The 27818-nt window shown below is 39.4% G+C and overlaps 1 pseudogene; it reads left to right on the forward strand.

Annotated features, from left to right (window-relative positions):
• LOC150039860 (piezo-type mechanosensitive ion channel component 2-like) overlaps positions 1-27818 on the forward strand; it is a 176256-nt pseudogene that overhangs the window by 129580 nt on the left and 18858 nt on the right.

The following is a 27818-nucleotide window of genomic DNA, read 5'->3' on the forward strand; positions in this document are numbered from 1 at the left end:
CCCTTCATACAGTGGCATTCTTGACCTTGCTTCTTGCTTGTTATGTTGTTGTCTTTTGACTGTTTGGAGGTTGTTTCCCCCCTCCCCCTGCCAGATCTTACTTGGACATGTCCAAAGTGATCATCTTTAGCTACCTCTTCTGGTTCGTCCTCACCATCATCTTCATTACGGGAACAACTAGGATCAGCATCTTTTGCATGGGCTACTTGGTGGCCTGTTTCTATTTCCTGCTCTTTGGAGGCGATCTGCTCCTGAAACCCATCAAGAGCATCCTGCGTTACTGAGACTGGCTGATTGCATACAACGTGTTTGTGATTACAATGAAAAATATCCTGTCAGTAAGTGGAACCCTCTCCTATATAACACACTTGTGGTTTCCATGTAAGAGTAAACAATCCTCGTGCCTCTCACATGACCTTGTTAAAAGCCTGCTGAACATTTAGGATCCAAATGATGGTTCACTCCTTTTTTTATTGAACCAGATTAGGCCAAATTCTTTCTACTCATTTTTCACTCCTTGAAGGCCATACTTCAAAGGGATCTGTATTCAAAGGAATGAATTCTAAAATGTATTTCACTAATTAATCCTATCCTTCTTGAGGAACAATTTGTCATCACTCACTGCATGGTTTTGAAGTGACTCTAGTAACCTGAATCAGACTTACAGAATCCTCATAGTATTTTGAAAATAAAATGCTCTTCCATAAAAAGAGTCATAGGAATGTGTAATAAACTGAGCAGTTTTATAGACTGTTATGTGAGGTAGGGAATGATGAAGAGGGACTGGGAGTGTGTCCGTGGTAGAGTGCTTGTCTAGCATGCATAAAGCCCTGGGTTCGATTCCTTAGCACCACATAAAAAGAAAAAGCCAGAAGTGGTGGTGTGGCTCAAGTTATAGAGCACTAGCCTTGGGAAAACTCAAGGACAGTGCTCAGGCCCTGAGTTCAAGTCCCAAGACTGGCAAAAGAAAATATCTTACATATCTGGGTGTGGTAGACATTAGAGAGAATTCAACATTGTGATGGCTTCTAAGCAGAGACATCCAGATGAGTAGAGACATCTTGTTTGCTCTGCCAGTGAATACCTGTGTCCTTTCTTTACCATGACAAATGAATTACAGTGCCCAGTTGTAATTCTATAGTACTGATCATTCTATTGCACTGATCTTCTAGACCCCAAGGGCACCCCTTCAGTTATTTGGTGCTGCCAATATTTGGTTAAGAACCTTTCATGAGCTCACCAATAGCATTATGTTGGACCAAAGAGATCCCCAGAGGACAAAGTCCACAACTGTCTCCAACCTGGGTATCAGACTTGTGGTGTTGTCACTGAGGAGAATTTCTGGACACATTGAAGCAGAGACAAGTTTATTAAGGAAGCAGAGCAAAAGAGAAGGCAACATACACAAATTGGATGCAAATATACAAACACACACAGAGTACTCAGTGGTGTAAGTATAAGTACTCAGTGGTACTTATACATGAAAATAAGACAGAAGAGTTAACATTCCTCTTTGTTCTGGATACCTGGTATATCTAATCATTCTTGACATTATCACGTGGGACCAAAGAGATATTAAAGCTAGCCAGTTTGCTAAATCTGGGCCTTAATTTCTTTTCTTTTGACAAAGTCTCCTTCTAGTACAAAACTAGTTTTCCTTGAAATATTTACCCAGAATATTCTTATCCAGAACCCTGGATACAAAGTTAAAGGCACTGTCAGTTCCTACAGTCTCATGGAAGAGTAGCAAAACCTAAGAAAAAACATGCCAAGTCAAGCCATCTATCAATAGCAAGTGTATTCGTAGCTCCGTCTTCTTCTGCCTTCATATCCTGATTCTAGCATGGCTCAGGCAGAGGGAGTTCATGCTGCTTCAGCTGCTTCTCAACTCTGTGCCTGGTTCTTACAGCTGGAACTGGTACTGAGTTAGAAAAGCAATGATGTAATGATCCACTGCTTCTTTCCCACTTAGGGATTTAGGGATGAGATCATCCACCATTCAATTGCAAAAAGCTATTGCAGACTTGAGTTGGGAGATGATATATAATGTATAGCATTGTGTTTAGGGGTCTAGGAGGGCCAAGCATATGCAGTCATAAATACTTGAATAATTTATTTTGCCTCGCGTCTGTTGAAAGATGAATTGTCTAGTTGATGGTAGAGGCAGCTTTGGGCAGGTCAGCACTTTACCCCATTCACATTAATTTACACTTGGAAAGTATTGAGAATCGAAAAAGAAGGTATAGACAGGAAAACAAGCCATTCCACGCTGGAGCCAAGCTCGTGATGAGGGGTTTAAGCTAACCCATCCATCCACCTATTTGTTCATCTGTCCATTGTCATAGTCTTCTTTGCTGAGTGAAGAGCTAGAGATAAATAGGACTCAGTTTGTAACCCTTAAGGAACCAACTTTCTAAAGAGGAAGATATACCTGTTTTAAAATTATGGCAATAGAGGTTGGGAATTTGGCCTAGTTGTAGAGTGCTTACCTAGCATGCACAAAGACCAGGGTTTGATTCCTCAGTTGCACATACATAGAAAAAGCCAGAAGTGGCTCAAGTGGTAGAGTTTTAGCCTTGAGAAAGCCCAAGGACAGTGCTCCTGAGTTCAAGCCCCAGGACTGGCAAAAACAAAATTATGGCAATAAAATCATCTGTGAGAACGATTGCCACATTTTAAGAACAAAACAAATATAAAAGTTAGCCTAGATCTCACCTTGTTGTATGATGGATCCAGTCCTGAGAACACAGAAGCCCCCCATGTAAAAGCCCAACTTTGGAGTTTGTATTGTAGCACTAGTGGATACTACAGGCTCTCCAATCTCAAAGCCCTGCCTAACTGTGTTGAACTAATACATGGTTTCCATGGCCAAAACCTACACAGGTGCATAACAAAGTAGAAAACAAATCAGATGTGAACACAATCAAAGTCAGTCAAAAACCAGTGAACACTCAAATCAAGCAAAGATATCCACTATAAGGCCAAACAAATCAATTGAGGGCAAAATCAGTTGGAGATAAATGTCTCACAGACTGTTCTGACTACTCTGGCTTTGAATGGCCATCATCAGATCTCTGCCTCCTGATGAGCTAGCATTACAGATATGAGCCACCTGATCCTGGCTGGAACCCATCTTTTAAGTTGATACTTACAAGGAACAAAAGCTTGGTAGCACACAAATATGTCTGGGATTCCTGGCTAAATAGCCTCCGCTTTAGGAGCGAGGTCTAAGGATTAGTACTCACAGGATCCCAGCTATACACACAGTGAATCATCATCACCTGTATGTGTTGGCCAGCAGTAGTTAATGCTTATTTAAAATTCACCTCCCAGGGAACTTAACATAACTGTCTTGATACATTCATTTTTTAAAACAGATATTTACTAGTCATCATCAGCAACAGTAATAACAATAAAAGATTCCTTTATCCATAGAATTAGCCAAATAAGCCCCAAAAGACTTCCTTGGTCTCCCCTGAAGACTAGACACCCATGTCCTTCTTGGACACCCATGAATGATATGCAAGTAGTTGTTTGTCTACATTATTTAAGGAATAATGACAAACAGAAACCTTCGCAGATTCAATAAGGAGTCATCAGTGATTTTTCACATATTTGCTAGCCAAGGTTGGTTGAATCCCAGAAACAGCCAACAGGTACAAAAGCCAAGCCCTGCTTACCATTCCTTCCTTCAACTCCACCCTGCAGCTTAGGTCTGGAATGCTCTCCTTGAGGGACAGCATAGATTTAATTGTTAGACCTGTGAGAAAGGAAGTGTACCAAAATCAGAGTCCTAGATTTCAATGAGTATCCATTCTCAGAGTTTGTTTCTTCCAAAATAGCTGAGAATTTCTTCCTTGAAAAGAAGTGTTTTTGCAGAGGCATCACATTGGAGACCTTCCTTTCATTCATTAGGTATAATTTCTAGAATTTACATTGCTCTCTGAGCAGCTAAAGTAAGCCTCCATGGTAACTGGACTTTTAGTTTAGGTATGGACAGCCCTCTGTAATCATTGTCACTGGGTCTTTGTCAATTCCTGCACATGCTGGGGTCAGAAGAAACCAAACTTTCTTTTTGGATCCCGTGATGGAGAATTGACCTCCCCATTTGTTTTTCAGATAGGAGCATGTGGATACATTGGGACACTGGTACAAAATTGTTGCTGGTTGATCCAAGACTTTAGCCTGGCCTGTACAGTCAAAGGCTATAAAATGCGTAAGTATGCGAGGCAGAGATGTTCTCATTTTAAAAACAGGGCCTAAGTACATTCATTAAAGATGTGAAATTGGAGCTCAATTTCTCCCTAAATAAAAGCTATAGAACTGCAATGCATTGTGTACAGACTGTTCATAGTATGAGGAGCCCCCATTCCCAGAGTCCCTGGACCATTTTCTAGAAACTCCCAAAGCCCCAAAGGATTTGGGGATTGGATGCAATGCAGTAGTAACTCCATATGCTTTCTGAGATGTGGTTAGTAAGCATTCCAGATGTCTATCCAAAATTACAGTTGTTCCAGTTAGAACTTTGAAAATAGACATGTTGGAAAATGCCTACAAATCCCAGCTACTTAAGAGGCAGAGACAGGAGAATGGAGAATTGGAAGTGAGCAAGAACTTAATCTCAAAAACAAACAAATGGGCTGGAGATGTGACTCATGACTCAAGAACTGGTAGATGGTAAGTACATAGCACATACATACATATATGCATACATTCATACATATATACATGCATACATACATACAAATATAGATGAAAGAGGTGTAGAGGTAAAAATCGAGAAATATCTTGGGCCCTCAAAGTAAGTCAGACTTCCAGGCCTTCTTTCCTGTTGAATCTCAGGGAGCTTCTTCATATTTAGAAAAATCATTGGAAGGACCCCCAGAGGTTCCTGGAGTTGACTTCTTTCTGCCATCTGCTTCTTGCACCGAACACCCAGGATACATCACACATGGTCTGTTGTGGTGTGCAGATGCTCATGTGCATGCCAACATGACGTTCTTCTGAACAATGGTGTCCAGTCAGGCTGAATCAGACTGCACACAAGCCATCCACCTGACAAAATGTGCTACCTGCCATCCCTCCTTCAATCACCCCATCCTGTACTCAGTGTCAGGTTGGGTAGAGAACTCTGTCCTAGAATAGATATTGTCTTTTGTGTCAGTGCATTTCCTCTATCATTAGGACATTATTTTTCCATGAACCTTTTTGGAGATTCCTGAAGAAAGAAATGTTCCGGGGGCTTCCTTGTGCCTCAGGGTCAAGAGCTCACGATGGGGTCACCTTATGAGTCCATGTGGACATTGGAGCTCAAATGCTCGTGGGGAGACCAGATAGCAGAGTGCTGCTCTTGTGCCTGCGTGACTCGTAGGACTGTGGAAAGCACAGATTTCCACAGTAGCGGTGGGAGTGGAGTTAATTTCTGTATTGCCCCTGCTGCACTCCCACAGCTAACGAGGACTCGTCCTGTAAGTTGCCCAGTGGAGAGGCGGGGATTATCTGGGACAGCATCTGCTTTGCCTTCCTTCTGCTGCAGAGGCGAGTCTTCATGAGCTACTATTTCCTGCACGTTGTAGCAGACATCAAAGCCTCTCAGATCCTGGCCTCCAGGTTGGTCGGGCACGATGGGATTCCATGGTTGATTTTCTTAGGAAACATACAAAAAGGAATGCTTCCCTATATTTTTCTGTTTTAACTTGTTGGGAAAGCCCACGGGAAATTAAGAAACTTCTTCTAGGAAAATCAGGGCAAAAAAAAATTACAAATAAGACTTTGGGGATCTCAGATAGACATGGTAGTACAATGTGACACTTTATCAAAACTTAGGACATGTGTAAGTGGTACATAAGTATAATTGAGTCCCTATATACACACTCCTCACGGGAAGCAGTCCATGCTGGCCTCCAGCAGTAACAGGAATTTCTCAAATGAAAATATACAAATGGTGGCTGTGGTGTAACTTAGAGTACATGCACAAAACCTTAGTTTGGAAGGGAGAAAAGTAGAGAGGGCAGGTGGGAGGGAAGGAGAAAGGAAAGGGAGGGAGCAAGGGAGAGAGAAAAGAGGCAAGGGAGGAATAGAAAAAGAAGGAGGGAGGGAGGGAGGGAGAAAAGGAAAGGAAAAACGTTATCCAACAAGTATATAAAGAAATACTAACCATCACTGATAATCAACAAAATGCAAATCAAACCAGAGTTATTTCACTTTACCTCATTAGAATGGACACCACAATATAAACATATATATAATTCAAATTAACAATTTATATATAATCTACTTTATGTAAAAGTATATATTGTGAATAATTTTATTGTTGGGGAGGGAAAATGGGAGCAAAACATAAGAGAAAAAATAGTGTTTGAGAAGAAGTGTACTCACTAACTTACGTATGTAACTGTAACCCCTTTGTACATCACCCTGACAATAAAATTAAGTTTACAAGAAGAATCATAAAAACCATGGAATCGCTACAAAAAAATTAGCACTAGTTTAGAGATTAAAAAAATAATTATATATATATATGTTATATATAGTGATAAGGATAGAGTGAGAAGTGGATCCTTATGTACAGTTGGTGGGAATGTAAATTAATGTCAGCTTTATGGAGAACAGTATGGAGGTTCCTCAAAAAGCTCAAAATAGAACAATCATCTGACCCAGCAATCCTACTTGTGGTACCACTCTTACAAGGTCAAGTGTATAATGCTTAGGCATGGTTTCTGGCATGCCTTCAAAGAGACTGACTGCTCTTTGGAAAATACTATTTTCTCTTCACTGATCTCCCAGACTAGTGAGCAGCTCACTTGCTCCCAGGAACATTTTCTTGTTTATCTACCAGGAAAAGGCTTCTAGAAGGGGGTTGGTAACCTCCAGCCAGGAAACTTCAGTCAGCCAACAACAATGGGAAGCCAGGCCTTCTAACCCATAAGTGATCATTTTCAGAGTAAAATAGAAAAGGCAGGAATACTAACTCGTTTTGTCTTCTGTCTCCCTTTATAGAAGGGCTGAACTCTTTCAGGCCACAATCGTGAAAGCTGTGAAAGCAAGAATTGAGGAAGAGAAAAAGTCTATGGATCAGCTGAAGAGACAGTAAGGACGTCTTGATTCTCTCTCATTCTTCACTTTTCCATTATGTACAACTATCAGCTGAGTCTCAGGTTTTTCAAATCCATGAAAAATCTACTTGTGTCAATGTTCCATATACTCACTCCTCTGTCAGAGAAAATCACTGATACCTGCTAGGCTGTAAAGGAACAGAAATATGGCTCGCTCCAAGATGGAAAAGCGAACACCTTGAAAAAGACCTGTTACAGTTGTTTAACTTAAGATCCCTGAACAGGCCATTTAAAATCTCATAAATTAGGTCTCATAGTTCTACTTTTCTGAATTAAAAACAAAAAAAAAGATTAACTAGCTAATGAATGAATCAGGGTCTTCCCCAGTGCCAAGCACTGCAGTGTTCATTGCAGCTGTGAATTGAGAAAGTGAAGTGGGGTCAGCTTTGGAAGCATCTGTTGAAATCATAACCGATGGGCAACCTGATATTGGCCCATTTAAGAGTCCATGCTAACTAGAGAAGTTTCTAGAAGTGAGACTCATCTTTCCCTGAATTTGATGCAAACACTCTTCCCACTGTACCCTTCTGGACAGCTCAAAGGATAGATAGTCTGACCCTTTCAGGAGAGTCAAGAATTCTGTTGAAAAGAATGTTCTCCGGATAAAATTTTCAATAATGAATGGAACTTCTAAAGAGTGGTACCACTTATTTGTTTGGGGGCAGGTCTGAAAGTTGGTGGCTACAGAAGTGGATGGCCAAGAAAATGGAAGTGCTCAATAATCAGCTCAGCAGGAATGTTCTTTTAGTTTACAAGAATAGCTCCATATCATGCTGAACTCATATCTCACTTTCCTTCTCATAACCAAAGATATATCCTTGTATAAATTAAATCATTCCATAGCATGATTCTTTTCACAAAGGTGCAAGTAATGCGCCAAAAAATAATGCGAATGCATTATGGTGCAACAGTTGTTATAACAAATTTCAACCCACATTTAGATGGTGTTTCTCACTTCTCATAATAGAAGTAATGCATCCTGATGAATTTTTCCACTTGTTTAAAAATTCAAAACTTGAGAAATAAATAACTTGTCCTTCCTGATATGGTATGTTCACACTGGCTGTGATACAAAGGGTGAATACACAGGCCAGGCCAGGAGCGTGGCCTAGTGGTAGAGTGCTTACATGAAGCCCAGGGTTCCCTTCCTCAGTACCACATACACAGAAAAAGCTAGAAGTAGTGCTGCTGCTCAAGCGGCACAGCACTAGCCTTGAGAAAGCTCAAGAATAGTGCTCAGGCCCTGAGTTCAGACCCCAGGACTGGCCAAAAAAATTCTATGCTAAACCTTAACCTTTATGGGTCATCCTGAGTCTAGCATCTGTGAAGCATGAAGTAGCCACATGAATTACATGTAATATATATAATGTATATACTATATATTGTATATGTGTAATATGTAGGTAGTTAATATGTAATATATATTATATAATACTATACAGTATATAGTATCTATTGTATACTATATATTATATAATATACAATATATGGTTATATGCATTACACACAACACACATTGCTTATTAATAATGAATCTCATCACAATTCTTGAAGTTGACTACATTGTTTGTGATTTTATTTATTTATGTCCATTGGCCCTAAAATACCTGCATGTGTTCCCAGCACTACTAATTTCGCTTTATTTTATAGAATGGATCGCATCAAGGCCAGGCAACAGAAGTACAAAAAGGGTAAGGAGAGGATGCTGAGCTTAACCCAGGAGTCAGGGGAAGGCCAGGACATCCAAAAACTCTCTGAAGAAGATGATGAAAGTACGTGGAGATATTTTCTTCCTGTTCAATTACCTTGATGTGGTCAAGAAGCATGATATTGAGGCACTTTTCTTTTTGCCAATTTTACCAATGAATTTTATTTTTAACTTTGCAAGTTTTACTTTCCCACTGTGGATGGGGTCTTTCTATTTGTTTCATTTCTCTGTCATGAATGAATAATATTACAAGTAGCCTTAGCTTTATCTTATAAGAGACATGCTGCTAAAGAAGTTGGCATGGTTTTGCGAAATGTGTTTATTGAGGGGAGCTATTCCAGCTAGGCTGCCATTGGTTTCTATAAATTTTATGTAAATTAAATATGCATGCATATTCTATGTGGCACCTGAGTATTGATAACTAAAGTATCAATTATTACCTGTTCCAGTGAGAGCTGTCATGAAGTATATATTTATAGCAATATAATCTATTACGTCTAATTAGATATTTAGTCTATTCAGCTCAAGCTTTAAGATTTATGAGTTTTTTAATCTTATCAAAACTTGCATGTTTATCTGTTTGAAGGGAATCAAACAATAATGCATGATATATTTCCAATATATAGCATCTGTTCATCACCTTGTTTCAACCATGCCTTAAAATAATCACCATGAACTTTCTGGCCATTACAATGTATGCATTTTAATAAATTATTTTACTGAACCATTTGCCAGTAAAATAATTTGTGAAAATACACATACACTTTTCAGCCTTAGTATATATAGTTCTTTTCCTGACCTCTGATGTACTTTCGCAACTGACCTAGATTTGACAATTGAGTTATTAAAACGTGGTTTCAAATTTTGTTTGCTCACTTTATAAGAATTAATGTTTGGACATATTTTATTTTAGGAGAAGCAGACAAACAGAAAGCCAAGGGCAAAAAAAAGCAGTGGTGGCGGCCTTGGGTTGACCATGCTTCCAGTAGGTTTCTCAATACTCTTCCAATCTCACTGACTCTACCCTTATATCCTTGACCAGAATTCAGGCTCTCCCCATGACCTGTGTGTCCTATGCATGGTTTAACCCTTGTGACTTGACAGGGAATTAAGAGTGTAGGAAAATTGCAGCATCGATGGGTCTATAGGCTCTATAGATCTATTCTTCTAGAGATAATATACGAATAGATAAGAAAATAATAACCACCTAATACAGTTGGCTGAAGAAAGCTCAACATTTAGGCTTACAGACTCTTGAGTGCAATTTATAGGCTCGGAAAGCAAAGAAATGATTATAATTCTCTCTAATTTGGAGGTCCAGAGTTCTTCTGGTATCTGTTTAATAACTAAGAATGAGTTTGCAGCCAAGTGCCACTTACCCATGCCTGTAATCCTAGCAAGTCAGAAGGCTGAAATCTGAGGATCATGGTTCAAAGCCAGCCTGGGCAGGAACGTCCATGAGATTCTTAGCTCCAATAAACTTCCTCCACAAAAAAAATCTGGAAGTAGAGCTCTCGCTCAAGTAATCAAATGCTAACATTGAGCAATAGAAGCTTATGGACAGTATCCAGGCCCTGGGCTCAAGTTCCAAGACCAGAGCACACGCGCGCGCGCGCGCACACACACACACACACACACACACACACACACACACACATACACACACACACAATCATCATCACAATGAGTTTGTGCTCCGCTAGTACTGATTGAAAACTTATCACTACATTCAAAGAGTCTGTAACCCTTTCTTTAAGAAACTAGACATATGGGGACAAAAACATGAGAAGGGGTATCAATGCGTGAGAAGTAATGCACCTACTATCAGGTGAATATAACTATAACCCCTCTATACATTACAATAAAAATTAAGAATTTTAAGTAAAAATTCTCATGTATTAAAAGCCTTTATTAAATTCTGAGATTAGAAATCCAGTAAAAAAAAAAAACTGGATATAGATGTCATGAGTCTTCTGTTCCCTCATTCCAAAAGCTTATATTTTTATTGGTATTCTATGTTTTGGCAGTATACTAAGTATAGAGTTGAGGGATGACTCGCAATGAAAGCATTTACCTTCTCACTTCACCTCCTGTCCAGTCTCAAAATGGCTATAAAACTGCACCACACAGCCAGCATGTGGCACAGCCTCACAACCACCTGCCACTCAGAATTGATCAATTCACAACAAAAAACAGAAAATCATAACCAGATAGCCACATAGAATATAGTGAATTTCCTTTCTGATTGTAAAAATGAACTATGAACTACAGAGTTCACTGGGTATATTCGTTCTGCTTAGCATAGAAATCGGCACTGTTGGCCAGGGCTTTGTAATGGAATGACCCAAATTAATGTAAACCCTCCTTAACTATATTAGAATATTGAATAATCATTATTTTAAAAATTATTTGCCATGTCTTCAGTCTTTTTTTTATCATATGCCACATCTCTGTAATTGTGGCTAGCTAGTCTCATCAGACAAGGAATGTCACCAAAGCGCATGACCTCATGCAGCGGTGGGAAAGACCCTATTAGTAGAAAATCAAATCAGTGCTAATCTTTCCCTTACCTAATTTTGGTATCACCTAGATCTGGTTTGGACCTCTCTTCTCCCAGTAGTCATTTTCCACAATCAGCAAGTAGGATAATGAAAAAAATATTTGAAATATGGCTTAGTATATCTAGATAGAATAAAATTTAATCCTCAATATTGAATTTTAACATTATGATGAAAAGTGAGTTCTAAAGAGTTTTATTTAATTTTCTGCCCAGGTCAAAAGACTAACAAGTTGAAAACAAGTGTAATTTTTCCATTTACTGTTTATTGGCACAATAGTCAGCTACCATTATGGTAACAGACTGAGAGAACTGCCTGTTCCTGTCAAGTCACAAGTAAACTGTGCTTACTTTTCTGTTTTTAAAATACCTCTGCTAGTTAGTGAGACCTATCCATTTCAAAACCATGTCCTATTGAACGCTTTGTCTTTTCAGCTGAGGTAAATCACTTTGGTTGTCCCTCCTTTTTGCATCTAAACATTGTATTTTCAAAGAAATTGGATATGGTCTTTGGTAATCACCTTACAAGTTGGTAATAGTTTAAAGAATTTCCTGTGAAGGTTATTAATGTTACATTTTATGACTCATTTCACCCTCATTATATCAAATTCATGAAGACTGGTATTAAAACTAAATGTGCCTTGTTACAGTACTTGATGGTGCAATAATGCAGAAATGTGTGTAATTCATGGTTTGGAATCATTCTGAGCTGTGCTGTTAAATTTTCTCTGCAAACTACATTTTCTTTTACAAGCTTGAGAAGAACACAAGAAAGAAAAACATATTCTACTTTTTATGGTCTTTAATGGGTTCCAGAACTCACCTTTAGATCTGGAAGAATTTTTTTAAAGCCCTTATTCTGATCTGTTGAATGGCAGGGTTGGGCTTTCAAACTAAGGACTATTATGGTTGCAATATTAATATAAGTCTGTCAGTGGTGTTACCATGTTGCCATGGTCAGTAGTGAAGATTTTAGCATGGTTTGCAGGTACCTAAGCCTCTAGTTCCATACCTTTGTACACACATGGGATTGCATTATTGCTATTCAATGATACCTTCCATACCCATATCAATTCTGTACTACTTAAATTAATGACAAGCCTTGTTTTATCATTAATCATGTGAAATAAAGGGCAAAGTTTCTCAGGATGCAAGTGGTGAGATTTAAAAATTAATGCCCCACTAAAGGAGTCAGTGATGACATTTCCATCCATGCAATACACGTGTGTGTGTGTGTGTGTGTGTGTGTGTGTGTGTGTGTGTGTGTGTGTGTGTTCCTGGGTGAGCAGCTGGCCCTCCATATGAACTAACAAACCTGGAGGAGCTTTCCATTCACTACCAGCAGATGTAACATGAGAAAGCATTCTCTTTATTTTTAAGCTTTGTTATAATGATATTTTATAAAAGTCATGAGACCTTTAAAAGAACATTTCCTTTTTGTCTTAGTGTGCTAATAGCACTTGGTTGTATGACAAATTGTTTATATTTTTAATGGTAAAAGCCAGTACTTGAGGTGAAAATCACTTGAGCTCATGGATATGCATAAAGGCTACAGAAGAAGGTATGATTGAATACACTTAGCTATGGATTGATTTCGATGTCTATAATGAGGGTAAAATGTTCCATCCTATGATAATCTGTTTCTCCTGAATGACCATGTGACAGTAGTCCATGTCACTCTCCTGTGAGTCTCTTGGCTTACACGAAGGCATTACTTTCATGGTCTTCTTCTATGTCAAATGTAATGCTACAACTTTGATTTGTTCTTGCTTATTCTTACCTTATGTTATATTGCATTTATTTCCTCAGGCCTGGACCCAGTACTCTGGGCCTGGTTTGTTCTTCAGAATCACAATAACAAATTACAGTGTTTCTGTTCAAGGATATAAGGCCCAATTCATTCACTCTGTATCTTCATGAAATGGAGGCTTCTGAGTCTTCTGAAATCATGGGCAAAATCATTGGACTTTTGACCATGTGTAGTGACAGCCAAGCAACTAATTTTAAACAAGCCAAGGTTTTCCATTACCTTATGAGACGTAAGGCCAAAAGATTACTTCAACTATCACATTTTCTCACCTAAAAGATGGATGCCTCAGCTTTGGAAACCCAAATATGATTTGAAAATATGAATGTTTTCCTGTAGTGGTGGTACAGTTCTTGTAGCATAAGAAATGTACATACTGGGAATCCTTTCTCTAGTAAACATAATCCCTAGCAAACTGATTGTGATTGGGGTTTTTGAATCTTTAAATCTCTCGACAATCCCCACTCTCTCTGCTCCCAACTCGACACAGGCACCATTTTCTTGTAGGGAAAGCATGAGGCTAGGCAGAGACAGTGCACACTGTGCTTTAAAGCTTACGGTCAGTAGAATTCTTTCTTGAATTCCCTTAGGCTCCAGGGTATGGCTTGTTGACCAGGATCCTGACAGAGCTAATTCTCTGTGGACCATTTCTGCCATCCCTGTTGGTCCCCTAGCTATAGGTAGAGCAGCTGACACGGTGGTAGTATTTCTGTTGTTGTCATTGTTTCCATTTTCATTTTAAATGTTACCTAGTCATTTTCTCCTCGTGGTGGTGTTGTTGTCGTTGATGTTGTTGTTGTTTTAACTCTCTCAAGCGTCTTGTCATATATGTTGTCTTACATGTGATGTGGAGAAGCCAGGTCTACAAAGTGTAAAGTGAAGTAGAAGGTTGGTGGCACTGATCTGGGTCCTGAGTCAACCCAGTTGGCTTACCTATAACAGATGTCTGGTCTTCCATTCACTCTGGCCTGGTCTAAATGATCCAAATCATGGAATTATGAAATAATCATTATCAATTAGTTTCCCATCTCGGTAACAAAACTGGTTGTTGCTCAGTTCAGTAGATTCAGCCAGGTAAAACTTCCAACCAAGGGGGGAAAAAACCCAGAGTGGATAATTCCATTCTTCTTATTTGGCCCAAACAAAGCCACATACTCTATGTACTCAGTCAGATCCATACCAGGCAGCCCTAACCTGGACAGGCTCTTGTCATCTCCTGTACCTTCCTCCCATCTAATGTCTCTTACTGTGGTCCTTGTTTTGTTTTGGGTGACCATTTGCACATCTTGAAGGGGCATTTCATTAATAAGCCCCCATTGTCTCCTGTCCCTTCCAAGAAATAAGTAAATATTTTGTTTCACATAGTGGTCAGGAGTGGAGATTATTATTTGTTTGAGACGGATAGTGAAGAAGAAGAAGAAGAGGAAGAATTAAAGAAGGAAGATGAAGAGCCTCCAAGGAAGTCAGCGTTCCAGGTAATGGTGGGGTCGGAGAAGTGATGACCTTGGATAGCTGGAACTCCTTTAATGGTTACATCTGATGTATGTACAAGTCCCGCCTCTCGGATGATGCATATTGACATCTGAGATTGTTGATTTCTAATTAAACTGCAGCATTTGCAAGTGTTCAGGCAAGTCTTCATTCCCTGTCATCAAAACATGTTCCTACACAGTAAAATATGTTCCCCAGGTGCCCTTTGTTTTGTTGTTGTTGCAAGAGTAGGTGAAGAGATATCCTTGGCCTTGCTTTTAATTCTTTGAATGGACTTCCCAATTCAATATGGGAAGGAGCTGATTATGAAATTCAGTTTCACTTATAGTGCTGAAGATTTGAGAATGTATTGAGGCAATATTTCAGTGCACTTCTGAGCTTTGCAGCAGAACTCAGCTCCTGTTGATCAGCTAAACAGTTACAGAGCCCTTAGTCCTTGCTTACTGAAGACCAGGCTCCTCAACAGAGATCACGTGGGAGATGAAAACTTGTGATATATTTCTCTTTCCAGTGGGCCACGCACCAGAACAGTTCGTTCCCATTTCTTAAGAGTACGGGACACCTAGAATCCAATTCACCAAGCCACGGGGTGGTTAAAATCAATATCAGCTTGCTGGCCAGGCCTTTGTAAATAGACAGCTTGCACTCATATGCCTTCCCCACGACGATGGAGAACTAGATGCTTCCTGGAAACTCCTTGACCCGACACCGCCTCCCTCGCTCTACTCTTCCCTGTGTGTTTCTTGGTGTATGTTTCATGTTTGTGTGCATGTATGCAGCTGCCCTGCCAAATACTACTGACCCAACATGTTTATTTTTCTTATTTTGAGTTTTGTTGTAAGCGCTTCTCAGCAAACAGCAAAGAAAAGAATCTGGATCATCTTCATTCTGTATGGATCACATACCATGACTGACTTCATTTCTTATTCCTAATTGACAAGTGGAACACATTTTATTCTAGTTTCTAGGGCTGGCACATTTGGATATCATCGCTCTTAATTATTAGAGACAAACTCATAAGACATCATATATTAAATTGTTAGTGTTTGGGGTTTTGTTTTCTACTAATTACTCTTGCTTTGTCCTTCTTTGTAGAGAGCTATTGGGAAGTTTGCCTCAGCCATTTTAGCCTTGCCAAAGTCTGTCATAAAACTTCCCAAAACTATTCTTCAATATTTAATCAGAGCTGCAATGGTATTTCTTATTTTACTGACATGTAGTGTGTAATTCTCTGCTCTGTAGAACTTTAGAAAAACATCCCGGGATCTGCATTTTCTCTGTTCTATAGATCATGCAGTGAAGGAATTCTAAGATTGTGAAATATTAGGAAAGCTTTCCAAAAAGACTTCATAGAAGCCAGATTTCTTATTGGACCTCAAAGACTACTGAAAAAATAGAAAGAAAAAAATGCAGATCCAAATCTACTTTCTCTTCTCATAGTTTCACGTAAGTTACAACTCATTTTTAAAGGGTCACCTCTGATTGCATGCATCAATTCTGATAAGTAAAACATAATAATTTTTCTCAGAAAGCTGGTTAAAAAAAAACATGAGTAACCTAATAAAAGACTCCTTTGGTTCCAACTCCTTCCTGGCTTCTGATTGCTCTCCATCTTCCCTAATTGGCACTGACTGTCCAGGTCTTGAGTTCAGTATTTCTTGACTGTAGATTGCTCAGCTAGGAACAGTCTCAATAGCCCTAATATCCATGCACCTTGGAATAAAGTGTTAAAAAAAACTGTTGATTCATCTGATTGATGCACAATAGAAGTTATTCAGCTTCCTGAACTAGTCACTTAATTATTGAAAATAAAAAAATAACATATATAACTCTGCTTCCAATTTTATCAGATACTTATCCTCTGAAAACTCCAAAAGAGTTTCTTCTAAAAACTTTCAATCTTTATGCTCCTGTGTGTTAAGCAAGAGATGAGAGACACAGACCAGTGCACCTCGCATCTTGAAATGGCTGATCTGATTCAGGAGTGGCCACATCCAGCCCTTCCGGATTTAAACCCCAGAGATGGGCCACAATTGAAAAGTCATTGCTTTGGTTCCTGTGGGCCTCCTTTTCCCTCCTGAAACCACTTCTAGGATTCTCTAAGCCACAGTTTAAAATGAGAAGGTTCCGCATAACTATCCCCTTTCTTAGTACTAAGACAATCATCTAAAGAATGATGATTTTGATAAAGAAGGTGCTGATCACATTTGTATTAAAAGACAAACTAGGAAATATCACCAATTTCTGTAAAGACTAAAGTTTTAAAGAATAAATGTAAAGACTAAAGTTTTAAAGAATAAATGTAAAGACTAAAGTTTTAAAGAATAAATGTATTTTTGCTTCATCATTTTTCAGTGAAAATGAATACTTCCCCCCCAAGAAAATGGATAAGATTTAAGATGAAATCATTTAGGATAAAAATTTAAACTAGAAGCCAGACACTGTGCCTCATGTCTGTAATCTTAGCTACTCAGGAGGCTGAGATCTGAGGATCAAGGTTCAAAGCCAGCCTGGGCACAAAAGGACCTGAGACTCATCTCCAATTAACCTCCAAGTGGGGCAGGCTCAAGTGTAGGGTGGTAGCCTTGAGCTGAAGAGCTCAGGGGCAGTGCCCAGGCCGAGTGCAAGCCCTATGACCCACCAAAAAATAATTTAAATTAGAGCCAAGAGTGTGACCTAGCAGTAGAGTGCTAGCCTAGCATGGGTTTGATTCCTTGAAACTATTACACAGAAAAGGTTGGAAGTGGTCCTGTGGTTCAAGTGGTAGAGTGCTTGCCTTGAGAATGCTCTAGGACAGTGCCTAGGCCCTGAGTTCATGCCCCAGGACTGGCAAAAAATTAAACTGAAATCAGGGGCACACATAGTAGTTGCTTTCACATATTCATGAATCTTGAAGCTCTCAGGTAGCGTTGTGAGAACCTGGCTCCCCCTGGCACCATCTGACTCCCCGTAAAACCTCTTGATGTCCTTCATCCCCACTCTAGCTCTCCAGATGAACTTGCCAGGTAATAATTAGGAAGTTCAGTAAATGTCACTCAACTAAAGATTGGAACCCTTCCCTGCCTCTGTTTATCAGTCTTTGAAAATAGTCAGACAACAGCAAAACCTAACCTTCAAAAGCTCCTGGAACTGTAACATAGTTGCTTTTCAAATTGCTAACCTGAAGAAAGGTTTCCTAGAAATAAGGTATTAACTGCTCCCTCTAGATCACTTCTTCTGCATTCTCTAAATCTAAATATTCACCTCAGGGAGACCATATCGGAAGGTTTCAGGCCCTCAGAAATCAAATGTCAAGATGTTAACCGGACTTTCCCTGTAACTCTATCCTTAAACCATCCTCCCTGGAATTCCCCTCTCCCTCACAGTTACTGGCTCTTCTTCAGAGCAAAAGATTTCCTCCAACTTGTGTGTCTAATGTGTTCACAAATCCTAATTACGTTCTTGTTTTCTATTTCGAGGATTTGAAAACATTACAATGGCCTTGGTTTAAAGGAAATATCACCAGATGTTCTTAAGCCTGCAATTTTTTGATAGCCAGGCTGTTTTATTTAAAAAAAAACCATTTAGGAAAATTATCTGCTGATGAACTTACATACAAGACAAAGGGTCCAGAAAGTAAAACCGTGACAAAAGGGGAAACAACAGAAAATAACAATAAACTTCCAAATAGAATAATAAAAAAAAACTCTTGTTTCAATTCTTGAGGAGGTAAAGGGGAACTACAAACCTGGTAGTACAAAAAAGTGCACTAATTCAGCAGTGACACTAGAAACTATGTTGGAAATGAAATCTACAGTTTGTAGGGGAAGGGGAAAGAGGGAAAAACTGGGAGAGAATGAGGGAGGGGAAGCAACTGTTCAAAAAGAAATGGACTCATTACCCCACTTACGTAACTGTAAGCCCTCTGCTCATCCCTTTACAATAATTTTTTAAATGACATGTAGAAACAAACTTTTTCAGTTTTTATTTCTAAAAATAAGAGTTGTAATAATGATCTAAAGAGTTAGTCAATAATGTAACAGAAATGAGTTTTCAGTTTAACCAAAGTTACTTCATTCTGAAACTGCTCTGGATTAAAAAAAAAACTTATTTTCCTATCTATCTCCTAGAAATATACGCTTCTAAAGAGATAAGTAAAACCTGCAAATGTTTTATGTATAATCATTCACATCCTTTCAACACAACTGTTACTGTGCTGAAACAAGTTTGCGTTTTAAAAGTCTTAAACCTGAGAGATATCCTTGATAGAATTCCCAACTAACATGTTCAGTAAACTTCTGCCATAACTTCCTTTCTATATTCCTTCACATCACAGTTTATCTTTTCATTTCCATACATTTTTCACATGAAGTAGAATAATTTTTTGCTTCCTGGCTTGATTATCCAGAAATACTATTTGGGTAATTTGAGTAGCCTTCCCATACAATTTAGATTTCTACTAGTGAGAAATTTCTAATTCCCTTATGACCTCTTTACTTCTGTCTATGGAAAAAGTTCAGTCTGTCTTCTACTGATATCACAATGCCAGTTGTTGGCTTTCCTGTGTTTTTCAAAGGTTTCAACCATGTTACTAGCATAGGGCAAAATGATAGTGTCTAAGTCATAAGAACCTGAGAATATTTCTTCAATCTCATCATTATAATGGAAAAGCCAGCTTCCCTGAGACCCAGGTGTTTGAAATGCATGTGGCATGAGTGCTTGGCTTGTTTGTGTGTCCTGTTTTCTTTTGTTTCTTCTGCATGCCTTGGTGGGTGGGCTGTACAGAACACCCTCTTTCCTGACTACTTGTCCTGAGATATTGATGCAACTGTCTTCTGCTCTTGATTGCAACCCAAGCACCACAGTTTTCTTTCCATACTGTCCTGGAATAACTAACTAATGGCAATGCCACAATATTTCTCCTCCCAAGAGACTGATCAATCCACAAAACTCATTTTCAACTTGCTGGTAATAGCTATTACTCACCAAGGAGAGTATCGAATGTGAAAACCTTTATTCTCAAAGTAAAGAAGATGTTGGTTTTTGAATGGAAAAACTAATAAGCTGAGTGAGACATTCTGTTTATTTCATGTTGTGTAGTGCAAAGAGAATATCCATAATTGAGCAAAATAAGTGGCAAGGTATCTGGGAGACCTGACGGTTTGTATATACTAAAAGTTTATGTCAGGATCATTTGTGACACCAAACAAAATACATTCCCATGGTATCTGTTTTCATATATATCTCATGATTAAAAAAATAATAACATAACAGCCACGATCAGCTCAACATATACAGGTGGGAGAGGGATGTTTAGTTTACACTGGGAGAAAAAGTAGTATTTCTTAAAGCTAGAAAGTATGGTGTAGGTCTTCTTTCATTTCAGATTAGTAGAAGGTCAGAACATAATTGAAATTTCTTCTCTCAGTTTGTTTATCAAGCCTGGATCACAGATCCTAAAACAGCACTGCGGCAGAGGCGGAAAGAGAAAAAGAAGTCTGAAAGAGAAGAACTAAAGCGGAGGCTTAAAGGATCTGGGGAGGGTGAGTGCTGAACAGGGCGTGGTTTACAACTAGTATGTCCATTCCTGTGGCCTCAAGGAGAGGGAAAGCACACAAAGAAGAGTCTCATGGCCTGTTCTTTGAGCTCTATAGGGGATGGACAGAGAGCTTTATTGTCCTTAATTTCTCATAGCTGACCATTAATTTGTGAAATCCTTACTACTCAGGAGCTGAGATCTAAGAATCTAAGAATCATGTCTCAAAGCCAGCCTAAGCAGGCTTTGAATTAAACACACATAGATACACAGAGACAGATGGGGGGGGAGGGAGGGAGAGGAAGGGAGAGAGGGGAACGGAGAGAGGGGGAGGGAGGGAGGGAGGGAGAGAGAGAGAGAGAGAGAGAGAGAGAGAGAGAGAGAGAGAGAGAGAGAGAGAGAGAGAGAGAGAGAGAGAGAGGAGAGAGAGAGAGAGAGAGAAAGAAATAGACCTGTGTCTCTAGTGTCTCTAGCTTTGAACAAAAAAGCTCAGGGACTACCCAGGTCCTGAGTTCAAGCCCCGGGACCAAAACAAAAACAACAAAATGAAAAACAATAAAATGGGGAGAAAAGATCAAAATTAACCTGAAGAAACTAGAAAGATAAACTTTTTAGATGACATTAAATTATCAAAAAGAGATACAAGACAATGCCTGACGATTAAGTTAAGGAGTGCTTTTTTGTGAATAGTCAACAAAAAAGACAAAACTTAGTCATTTCCATTCAAAACAGCAAGTAAACAGGTACTACTTGCCTATAATCCTAGCTACTCAGCTGAGATCTGAGGATCTTGGTTTGAAACCAGTAGGACAGAAAAGTCCATGAGAAAAAAAAGTCCATGAAACTCACTAACAAAAATCATCTCCACTTAACTATCAAAAATCCAGAAGGTGTGGCTCAAGTGGCAGAGCACCAGCCTTGAGTTGAAAAATCTAGACGATAGCACCCAGGTTCTGAGTAAGTCCAGTATCAGCATATGTGTTTCTGTGTCTGTGTATGTGTGCATATACACATATACACATGCGCACTTGAGCTGCCATAGCCTCCCAAGATGGGACTCAGTAAAAGCGGAGCCTTAAAATAAGTGTTCCTCTCTAAGAATACTAACATCCCAAATCTGGCTTGCTTCAGACACTCTGAATGTTAGAAATAATAATACATTTGCTGGGGCCGGGAGTTTGGCCTAGTGGTTAAAGTGCTTGCCTAGCATGCACGAAGACCCGGGTTCGATTGCTTGGTACCACATACATAGAAAAAGCTGGAAGTGGTGCTGAGGCTCAAGTGGTAGAGTTCTAGCCTTGGAAAGTCCAAGGACAGTGCTCAAGCCCTGAGCTCAAGCCCAGGACTGGCAAAAAAAAAATACATTTGCTTTAAGATGAAATAAAAATAGCCATTAAAAGCTATCTGACCAGGGCCGGGAGTTTGGCCTAGTGGTAGAGTGCTTGTCTAGCATGCACAAAGACCCGGGTTCGATTCCTCGGTGCCACATACATAGAAAAAAAGCCAGAAATGGTGCTGAGGCTCAAGTGGAAGAGCTCTAACCTTGAGAAAATCCAAGGACAGTGCTCAGGCCCTGAGCTCAAGCCCAGGACTGGCAAAAAAAAATAAAAAGCTATCTGACCAAAAAGATTAGTCTTCAGGATATGTTAAGAATGCCTACAATCAACAGATGTTGATTTTATTAACCCAGTAAAGGAATACATACAAAATAATTCACAGACCTGTAAACAAAGGTGTTACAAAGGTGATCAGCTTCAATAGTAATACAAGAAACAAACGAAACGTCACGTAGTGACTTTCAGTGTTGTTTATGTTGTTTTGAACATTGTTGCTTACCTACTGGATTTGCAAGAGCCTGAGCATTTCATGTGTCACGGTTCGGGAGTTGATGATATGTGCTCACACGTGGAGAAGTGTTAGGAAGGAGTTTATATGGAAGAACCTAGTGAGCATTATGGAGAATGAATCAGTCCCATTCTCAGATATGTGCCTTGACTTCAGCAAAATTTGTATCTGTGAATCACATATTTAAGACTATCCATTGGGAAAAATCATATCTATCAAATATTATTTGTTAAAAACAGCAATTTGGAAATGTTCTTCATGTGTCTCTAGAAAGAAGAAAAATGTGTATATTGTGTTACCAATGAATTACAGAACACTGTTCAGTAGTTTCTTGACATATTTTTAAGTGAAAAATATCACTCTGGAAATGGCATTTACCTAATGCAATGATTCATGAAACAAACAAACAAAAAAAACCACAGACCATACTTTGCACTTTCATGGGTGCAGAAAACAGTGTCTAAATGCAAGAGAAATATCACAAAGAATTCTGCACTTGTTTTATGGATAACATAACCCTTGTGAGTGAGGGAGCCTTAGCCTCATCTCCTCTAGCTTTATGCTTTACAAAGGGAGTGTGATCATTCATTCCTTATGCAATTAAAAAGTAGTGAAAGAGAAAAGGTGAAAAGTAAAAATTTCTTCAACCCCAAACCCTTCTTTCTTTTAACCTTTCTTCTCCCTGATATCATCTGGCAGCATTCATTTTAAGGTACTTCATTTGTTTGAAAAGATAAAGTTGATGCACACTTGAAAGTAGTACACAAGTGGTAATAAAGCAGGGCACAATCCGCCCCAACCCATGCCTTGGGGCCCGGCCTCTATGCCCACAAATCCTCACTTCCCCACATGCATATACTTTCTTTATTAGTTTTTCAAAAATGAGTTGATACTGCACAAATTACTGAATTTTCACGAACAATACATCAAAACAATGTTCTGACTGTGAAACTATGTCATTTTAATAGTTCAAAAGGCTCCATAATATATACATGCATAATTATTTCCATTATTTCAAAAAGATTGTATCTAGACAATCTTTTTTTGTGAACAAAAAGATTATGTCTAGTTCTTTTATCCACATTGAACGAGTGAGAGTAGATATCCTTTGTTTTGTGTATATGTGTGTATGTAGCGCACATACATGTTCATGTATGTGCATGCATGTGTGTTAAAAGTATAGCAAAAGTTAAGAACATACACTTCTAACAGAGCACGTTCTCAAACGTGGGAAGTCTACGTATATCCCTACATGTGTTAGGTCAAGAAAAATGCATTTCCTGTACCTCTGTATTCCAAAGACATCACTGCTTTTTAAAAATGTTTGAAAATGGAGTTTTGGGCGAAAAGCCCCAGTTCAGAATTTCCAGTCAAAGTGGACTGGACCATCTATTCCTGTCTCTACACTCGGATTACAGAGAGGAGTTTGATGGTTTACAGAAAAAGAAGGTTGGGGTGGGGAGTTTGGCCTAGTGGTAGAGTGCTTGCCGAGCATGCACAAAGACCCGGGTTCGATTCCTCTGTACCACATACATAGAAAAAAGCCGGAAGTGGTGCTGAGGCTCAAGTGGTAGAGCTCTAGCCTTGAGAAAGTCCAAGGACAGTGCTCAGTTCCTGAGCTCAAGCCCAGGACTGGCAAAAAAAAAAAAAGAAAAGAAAAAGAAAAAGGAAGGCTAAGGAAGCCAAGTGACACTGAAATTGCCCCTGGGGTATTTGTATGCATGTTAGGGAAGATGGGGCCAGACATGTGATTAAATGATCCTGGCCAAAGGTGTGCTCAGGTTAATGGTTGGTTTGTTTCCCAGGATGTTGGGTAGTGTCCGGTCACAATAAGAAGGCTTCAGTTGTCTGAGAGACAGCTTCTGCTATTGTCCCAAGATGTTTACGAATTGTTGGTGTCCTTCCTGAAATCTCAAGGTGATGACCAGAGGAGAGAATTACTAAGAGAAAAATATTTAAAATGGCAGAGAGGGGCAGAGAAGCTTACCAAGATTAACAATAACAGTAGTACCAGCATTGTACTGGTGTAAAAGGAATCAATTTCATCTTCTTTATTAAAGAATTTATTAACATTGATTTTTACATCATATTTCAAATGGCATGTTTAACAAACAAGTGTTCAAGAAGGGAATCTCTATAAACAATCACTGGCACATAGTTTTTTAGAACATAATCAAAATTAGGCTAAGGGTTTGTATATCATAGCGATTTCATCTTTGTTGAACTCACTTGACAGGCCCAGTGGAATGGGAAGATCGTGAAGATGAACCAGTCAAGAAGAAATCTGATGGACCAGGTAAGAAAGTAAAGGCAAAGATAAAGAAATTTGAAGCTGATTCTTGGCCAGATGGCAGAGAATGGAAGGCTGCCCTACCTGGAGTAAATCCCCGAGTTTCTGGACTGAAGCAAAATAATCAGCGAGCTCCAGCAACTCATCTCTCTTAAGACTGAGCAGTGATTCTGAGAGCAGAGCTGACCTCTGCACCACTGAGTAAAAATGCTGTCTGTTTATAAAACTTTTCCTGTAAGTACTTATAAAAGGCGTTTCAGAAACAAGTGCTATGCCTCACAGAAAGCAGTAGAATTAAGACACACACACACACACACACACACACACACACACACACACACTGGCTATTAACTTTTCTGTTTCCTTTTCTTTGCATAATCTTTTTAAGTTTGCTTTTCTCATTGATCACAATAACCATATCTATTTATGTGGCACAGTGTGATATTTAGATACATATTTATAAAAGTGTGATGACGATATCAGAGTAATTAACACATCTATAACCTGACAAATTAATCATTTCTTTATGTTAGTAGCATTCACTATTCTCTCTTCTAGCTAACATATACTATAAATGATAGAGTAAATGCAGAAAGAAGAAAGTGAATGTCTGATGAATAGGACTAGGGAGAATCTAAATGCCCCAGAAGCTTCAGAGCAACCCATTCCTTTTGAGAGGAGAACCAAAACCTCGTAAGAGTGACTTGCTCCGGATCCTAAGAAATAGAGATGGGTAGAAGCCTGTTGTGCTCAGCTTTGGTGCAGTCACAACACCACTCTGGTAGTTCTCTGCCAGGGAGGATGGTTTCTCCATGCAGGATGGAAAGAATAAACGCAAAAACAAAATCTGGGCTGGGAGTGTGGCCTATGGGTAGAATGTTTGCCTAGCATGCATGAAGCCCTGGGTTTCATACACAGAAAAATCCAAAAGTGGTGCTGTGGCTCAAGTGGTAGAGCACTAGCCTTGAGCTGAAGAACTCAGGGATAGCACCCAGGGCTCAGAGGTCAAGTTCCACAATTGACCAAACACACACACACACACACACACACACACACACACACACACACACACACACACACACAGAAAACAAAAAAAAATCTATGAATGAATATGCTGAGTAGGGCAGAAAACATGTAAATCTCTCCATCTTGAGCTTCAAAACGACTGCACACAGTACTTAACAGACAGGATTGTCCCAAGATTGTCTCCTACTCCTCAGGCAAATACTAAGCTTCCAAAGCCTCCATTTTCTAATTCAGGCACCCTTACTTCCATTACTCCCAGGCTGCATTACCACATAATTGAATGTGCATGTTTGCAGAGCTAGGCATCATATTAGTGACATAAAGCTTTATACAACTTTTTCCAGCATTTCAAATTGCAATCTTCTTTGACAGGCACTTTTCCAAGTTCTATTGCCATAGTAACTTGTTTAACTCCTTTAAAATTGACCGGGTATCAATGACTCATGCTGGTAATCCTAGCTACTCAGGAGGCTGAGACCTGAGAATCACAGTTCAAAGTGAGCCTGGGAACAAAAGTCTATGAGACTCTTATCTCCAATTAACCACCAGAAAACTTGAAGTGGCATTGTGGCTCATAGTATAGAGTGCTAACCTTGAACCAAAGAGCTCAGGGATGCACCCAGGCCCAGAGTTCAAGTCCCACAACTGACAAAACTAAATAAAACAACAACAACAACAAAAACTCTTACCCACATTTAATGAAGAAGGAACTGAGACATAAAGAAACGTGCTTTCTTTTTGTGGTTTTACTGGGATTTGAACTTGGGGCTAATCACTTGGCAGCATGTGCTCTACCACTTGAATCACTACACAGCACAGAAAAATGCAGCTGAGGTTTGTATTCTAGCAGTTTGAATCCAGAATCTGAGTTCTTCATCACTACCTCTGCTGCTCTGGGACTCAAAAGTTATTTTTTTTTATTGCCAGTCCTGGTCTTGAGCTCAGGGCCTGAACACTGTCCTTGGACTTTCTCAAAGCTAGAGCACTATCACTTGAGCCTCAGCACCACTTCCAGCTTTTTTTTCCCTATGTATGTGGTACTAAGGAACGTGGGTATTTATGCATGCTGGGCAAGCACTCTACCACTAGGCCAAACTCCAGGCCCCAGTTAATTTTTTTTAAAGTCCTCTCCTTCCCATTTCTAATTCTTGTTGCTACCTCAGCTCTTGAGTCTGCTTTAACATCACCTCTAGCAAAGCAAAACTGTAATGTCATCATTGTGTTTATTTTTGCTACTTCTGGTAAAATGGGGACATTTGTCTTGTAGTACACACTGTAAATTATTGTTGAACAAGTGATGAAAAAGGGAATAAAGTGATCAAATGTTTTATGGCCAATAACAAATACCACTTGAAAGAAGTAATTATACATAGTAGAAAAATCTAAGTTCTCAAAACTTAAGAAGCTGCTAAAGCAAACTGGTGAATTTAACCCTAATTTACATTCCCTTTTGTGTCTACGTGAAGCATCTGTAGGCCCAACTACACTTGGGTTGTCACCACTTGCATTGGCCAAGGTCATTTTAAGGCAGCAGGGGTGGGGAGAGAAATTTAAGCATTCTTGGCTTCTTCCTCAGAATTGTTCTTCTGTGGCATCTGCTAGGACCTCATTTCCCTTCTTTGCCTAACAAAGGAAACTGTCTTCCAGCTTCCTAAAATGCAGCTCCTGGAAGACCCTCCCTCATTTTGATTCCATATTTAAAGCATGTGACATACTATTTCCATACCCTATGTATACTGAAGTGATTGCTACAGTCCAACAAGTAACTCTAACCATCACCCCAGACTCAACTTTTTTTTTTCATTTGTCAGTCATGAGGCTTGTACTCTGGGCCTGGGCGCTGTCCCTGAGCTCTTCAGCTCAAGGCTATCGCCCTACCCTGGAGACACAGCCCCACTTCCAATTTTCTAGTGGTTAATTGGAGATAAGAGTCTCAGGGACTTTAGTGCTCAGGGCCAGCTTTGAACTAGCATCCTCTGATCTCAGCCTCCTGAGTAGCTAGGATTACAGGCGTGAGCCACTGTGCACAGCTTGAGTTAACTTTTCGTGTGAGCACATACAGTCTACTCATTAGTAACTTTGCAGCACTTTTTTTTATTACTAATTACGGATGCATATGTACCACACGGCCAATCTGCGTAAGTACAGGTGTGTACTCTTTGAGCTACTTGATTCCTTTCCCATTTCCGCCTTTCCCAGGATTCAATTCTTCCCCGTGAGCTTGACTAGCTTAGGTTCCATATGTGAATGAGATCATTCAGCATTTATTTATCAGCATTCAACTTATTTCATTTAAGGTCCTTCATGTTCATCCATGTGGTTGTAAGTGACAAGATTTCCTTCCTTCTTAAAAAATTAATACTTGAAAGAATAAGGTCCCTATAGCTGTGGAAACATCTCAGACTTTCCTCAGAAGTCAAGAGCTCATATATAAATTTCTTAGCATGCTGGGGGTGGCTTATTT

The sequence above is a fragment of the Megascapheus bottae genome, unplaced genomic scaffold (assembly GCF_031878675.1).
Source record: "Megascapheus bottae isolate mThoBot1 unplaced genomic scaffold, mThoBot2.hap1 HAP1_SCAFFOLD_107, whole genome shotgun sequence".
In the NCBI taxonomy this organism is placed as follows: domain Eukaryota; kingdom Metazoa; phylum Chordata; class Mammalia; order Rodentia; family Geomyidae; genus Megascapheus; species Megascapheus bottae.